At 39.3% G+C, this 5833-nt stretch overlaps 1 pseudogene across 1 annotated transcript; it reads right to left on the bottom strand.

The window, feature by feature from the left end:
• Positions 1-1562: 1562 nt before the first annotated feature.
• Positions 1563-2408, bottom strand: LOC149139488 (calcium-dependent protein kinase 24-like; annotated as a pseudogene). The gene is made up of 3 exons (XR_016264000.1): positions 2161-2408; positions 1756-2057; positions 1563-1632 (listed from the first exon to the last, which is right to left on the bottom strand). The product of XR_016264000.1 is annotated as a calcium-dependent protein kinase 24-like (transcript).
• Positions 2409-5833: the final 3425 nt, after the last annotated feature.

Here is a 5833-nt window from a genome sequence, read left to right on the forward strand (position 1 = left end):
ATCATAATAGAGCTGCCCGTTGGACTCGTTCCTTCTCTCAATGGAAGTTATGCTCTCAGTGCTCCAGAAGTTATTGAATATACAACAGGCAACATCTCAGACATACGCATGTATATATATTTTTCTATTGGCACACATCCACAGCCTTTCTTGTCTTTATTTGCTATGGGTAGTAGTTATGGACAGGAGTTACCATGTAGAACGGCGCATCTCCTCAACCGGCTGATTCAATTGACGGCTTCTCACCTCCAACGTGCCACCGTTAACAGACATAACTAACAGCATAACAGATGTATCTATATGTATACGCTATATCATATAGCGTTACCTCTACACGAGCCCGCATACAGTTTTATACCAATAATTACCACGCCTACTCCTTCCGCAACCGAGGCTATATATATCTATAACAGTCATGGTTAACTGTTGTATATATATATCTTTGCTCTGGCTATTATTACAGGCGGCAGCTATATCTCTCCGCTTCTGATGCTATTCGGTTCAATACCTTTCAATGCCAATACAGCTGTAGATGTGATTATACATAACAACGGCATATAATTAACAGTTTAAACAAACCTTGCTACTCCCTTCAAGCTTCCGGCCATCCGCAGTAAAACTTCCATTTAATGCAGAAAATAACTACCACACTCCAGATCCTCATGAATGCACGACTGTGGTCCTTTTACCCACGAATTCATGGTAATATCAAGATACCAATCTACTACAGACAGTTCCACAGTCTCGGCGCCGGTATATGGACAAACAGTGATCATAAATTTGCAGGTATATTATTTAATTATAAACAGAGGTAATAATCTTGGAGAACCAGAGGCATGGCTCAATCATAATTTAAAGTTGTATGTCGTCAAGCAAGAAAACTAATTCAATTATGAACGCATCATGATGGCGTATGAGGGACAAAACCGAATCATTCCAACACACAGCAAGGCAGAGGTAAAAGGGGGCTCTGATACCAAATGTTAGAAATTCATAAACTTAAACAGCGATTCTGCATGCGGAATAACTGAAAAGAATCACTGAAACTTAATACCCAGGGATACGAGTTACCTCTAGCCATTGGTGATGTTTTGATGAAGGCCACAGTCCACTTGCCTGCTACTTCTTCAGCACTCCAGCTTCAATCCAAGCAAAAGAAAAAGAACACAAGAATTCTGAAGGCACTTCCAAGCTCTGCTATCTCAGCTAGATGGTGTAAAACTGAAGGGGGTTGAGATATGAGCTTGGGGACCAACAGATAAACATATAGCTAAGCTTCCATCAAGCTTCTAAAAGCTATGTGTTAGAAAAACCACAAATCAAGGTAGAGATCAGATCAAAGTGATGGACCACTTTAGTAGCTCCTAATTATAAACTTAGTAATTGCAGTTGATTTTCTTAACTTAAGGAAACTACTGCAGTTGGTTTCCATAAGTTAAGAAAAGCTGCAATTCCATAAATCAAGGTAGCTTTTGTGTAAAATCAATGGAGCTTAACATTCACCGTATTTTACAATAGGACATTTCATTGTTTTTTTGGGATCTCACTTTAACTGTCCAACAACCCAAAAAAATTTCTGCCAATCAAATTAGCTGAGATTAGGCAGCGCATGAGTGGTGATCCATGGATGCTCTGCAGCAAAACGAATATTTCCCATCAATATTCTATGAACCTTACACAACCCAACAACAATTTGTAATGAAGTTGCAAAATTCACGATTAGAAGAAAATGGTAGAAAAGAATAGAGGGAATACCGAGGACTTGATGTGCGCTCAATCTCCTGGTCACGTCTCTGCAGAGCATCCGGCGTATCAAGTCCTTAGCGGAGTGTGATATCGACAGCCACCGATCACATGGGAAGCGAAGGCGCCCACACAGGACTGCCTCAAATATCTCCTGCGGCGTGTCTCCCAGAAAAGGGGAACTCCACTCAGAATTATGTACAAGATTACCCCTGCGCTCCACACATCCACTTTCTCACCGTAATCCTTCCCTTCCAACACCTCCGGTGCTACGTAATACGGAGTACCCACAATTCCTTGCATTGATCCTTGCCCTGCATACATTAATCTGAGGGTTTTAACCAGGGATTCATTAATCCATGCTAAAAAATTTCTGACTTTAATGACAGGGGAAGGGGGCTAACATAATTATCATACCTGGAGAGAAAAAGGAGGCCTGCCCAAAGTCTGCGAGCTTGATTTGAGCGAGAGAATTTGAATTATTGGCAAAGAGAATGTTGTCAGGTTTTATATCTCGGTGGGCGATTCCCATGGAGTGGCAGTAACTGATGGCCTCCATGAACTTTTGCAGGATGGTTGCGGCCTCCTCTTCGGAAAAGGGTACTGTTTTCTTCTTGCTAACGATTCTATCGAACAGATCTCCGCCTGAGCACATCTCCATTACCAGATGCAGATACTCATCATCCTCAGATACTCAGTGGACAAATAAGGCTCGCCAAATTTGACGTTCCATTTGCCCTCACAAAGCTGAAACTCAGTGGATGAAATTCATTCAGCCATTCCCGAATTTGAAATTGAAATTTATGATTAGGCAGGTTTTCTAATTAAAATTTAGAATTCAAATGGACGCATCATTAAAATCATTCAGCCATTCTCGAATTTGAAATTCAAATTTCAAATGGACGCGTCATTAAAATCATTCAGCCATTCTCGAATTTGAAATTCAAATTTCTGTTTAGGCGTGTTTTCTAATTAAAATTTAGAATTCAAATGGGCGCGTCATTATGCGTACAATGTGTATATCTTAATCGTGATTTGATAGGTGCCGTAGAGCCTCCCAAAGTTGAGTGACAGAGCTGCCAGAAAATGCATGGATACATATGACTACAGATACCATGATATGTTATGGTGCCATGCACGAATCTAATAATGATTGGCTTAGTGACTTGTTTTTTTTTAAGTCTTTTTCGAGTTTAATCTAATAATGATTGGCTTAGTGACTTGTTTTTAGTCTTTGTTCGGGGTTGCGGCAGCTACGGTAAGGGTGTATTAATGGCAAGTACGGTAAAGGTGCATTAATGGATCTATAGAGTTAGAAATAGGCATGGCCAGACTTTTCCAAATAAAGGCAAAGTGACCTGTAAATGATAACCAACCACACATTTCATTTCTTATTTATTTTTTATTAATATGATATTCGGATTAGATTGGAACCATTTGGATGACAGCTGGGCAATTGGGAATTTACGAAACGAAAGTTTTAATTTCATGAAGACCCATGGTTCTCCCACCTTTACACAACCACAGTTATTGACAGAGCTCCAAAAGACACAGTTCAACTGTGTGAGCGGTGTTGTTGGGCTAGACGATGGAGAAATTGCGGGTTCTACTAATGAGATAGCGAATGTTATGGGTAATGGCTACAGTGTAGTTGGGTACTGCAGTAATAAAGCTCAGCTCTCCGAACAACTTCCCCTGGTGCATCATCGCCGTCCAGCCACCATAATACTATCAACAATCTTAAAACTATCATTTGGCTCGGTTGATTTACAGCAATGCGTTGTGGTTTGGAACAACCAACCAGTTGTAAGAGATTGAAAATTGGAGTTCCCATTAAACATGGGTTCCCTGAATTTGTCACAGTTGCATTTGCCATGACTTGTAACTGAAGCAATGTCACTGGTTTCTGTATAGACGTATTTGAGGCGGTTGTGATTAGACAGGATCATGCATTGCCTCATGATATCATTGCCTAATGGGACGACAACCATACACACTGCTATGATGACCTTGTTTATCAAGTTTATCTCAAGGTGTCTTCTATAGTCCGTTAAATTACCAGATTTCTAATTCTTCTGATTAGCAAGAATTCAGCTCCTGTCCATATTGATTTCAAGATTGGTTGGCATATGTTTGATGCATTTGTGGGTGATATCACAATTTTAGCTAAATCACTACTACATGATAAGGTGTTATAAGACAATAGTTTGAGCTAAACTCTCAATTAGTCTTTCTCCTCCTACTTTTGATTTATTTTAATAAATATTTTTTATATTTTTTTGGCCACACATTTCGAGGGGAACAATGGCACCTATATTATTTTTTCTATTTGTTTCTTTGGTGATGTTCAAAAGGGAGAAAAAAGATGGCAAATAAAAAAAAAAAATTGTTCGTCTCTTTGGCGACATTTCGAGGGGAAGCGGAATGATGACACTTATACAATTTTTTCTATAATAAAAGGAATGAGTGGAGGGAATGATATGATAGTGCCTTGTCACTAGATTAATTCGCCAAAATGGATGCTACAATTTCTGTAAATGAAAGGTAAAAAATGAAGAGAGAGAAGCACAAAGATTTCTACAAGCTATAGGGTATTGTTGCTCCTAGAGGGTTTATCATGACATGCTAAGCCCTGCATTCTCTCTACCTTGCGCGAATCCTTGGTTTGAAAAACGTTCGATACCTTATCGACTCTCTCTATGGAATAAGGACTCCCAGGATCATAGCTCGGGATTTTCAATGGCTGTAAAACCATCATTGATTCCCACTACGCCATCGTTCCTTCCCTCAAGAAGTATTGTAGCTCTCAACTTGACAAGGCTATCGGGTCCGCAAAATCTTCTCTTGCCATCCATGGTGTGCAGTCTAGGCCTCATCTTGACATGGCTATCTGGGCCACATGATCTGCTATTGAGATCCATGGTGTGCAGAGTTTAGAACGAAGTTCCCACACAGGAAGCCCAAGACACCACAATTAGTTACCGTGCACTCCTATATTTTCTCCTTTTTCGCTTCAAATACGTCAAACACTTAAATCTCTCTAAGTGCATGGATCAATTACAGGACCAAGATCTCCTATTAGTCCCTAATCCCATCAAAACTTAGCTACTTTATGATTAAGGAACCCTGAAAATCACATGAATACATTTCAAATCTAGGGTTTATAGGGTTCGTGAATGATTGTACCCTAGTGGAGGATGTTGTCATGACTTCCATAGCTAATTTGTAGGATTTAGGTTTTGAGACCTTGACTAAGGTTTGTAAAGGACTTAGCGCTATCAATCTCGTGAATTGTACAATTTTGTCTCATAATGTCGTGGAAAGCATTAAAACTGTCACAATAACCAAGAATTGGTTTTACAGGGCCTTTTTGGATTCACTCCATTTAGTTTGATAAGTATAGGTGAGAATTATCCAATGATTCTAAGGTTCTCACTTGAGCTTCAACCATTCGTCGACATTACCCTTGTTGTCCTCTCACTCTTGGAATTTGCAAAGAACTGTCTTTATAGTTTTGATATACGGACTTGTGGGAATTATTCATATAATGTCCAATGCCTACTCTTTCTCATGGATGTTATGGGGAACATTATTTTGACTATCTGCCACAAGGTATTTTTACTTGATTTGATGAATTTCAATCTCTTTCACAAGAAACATATTCTATAGGTTTTCTTATGTTGACTAAAATAGTTTGTTGGTTTAGCTGAAATTGAGTTTTATATCATGCCATTTTAAAGGCGAGTTCACAAGATTGAAATTTTATAACAAATGTCACACATAGTCAATCCTCTCCATTAGAGCAATCATGAGCACCACCAATCCGATCATCATAGGGGCAGAGATTAAAAGGCTGGTTGTCATTTCCTCTTTGATTCACTCTATGAGAATGGACAAGAACGCAATTTTTGGTCATTCTCATAGAAGGAAACATAGAGGAAGGATGTATTTCTAATTTAACTCACCTTTTGCAGTTTGGCTTTAGCTACCACCCTGTGACGCTGCTCTACTTGTCAAGGACAATATGAAAAAGCAATGGAGTCATCTTGAGGCATAAAAATCGCATTGCCATGATATCAAGAATTCTAAG

This window comes from Pinus tabuliformis, chromosome X (genome assembly GCF_031772625.1).
Source record: "Pinus tabuliformis cultivar Carrire ecotype Pingquan chromosome X, CPIR1, whole genome shotgun sequence".
In the NCBI taxonomy this organism is placed as follows: Eukaryota; Viridiplantae; Streptophyta; class Pinopsida; order Pinales; family Pinaceae; genus Pinus; species Pinus tabuliformis.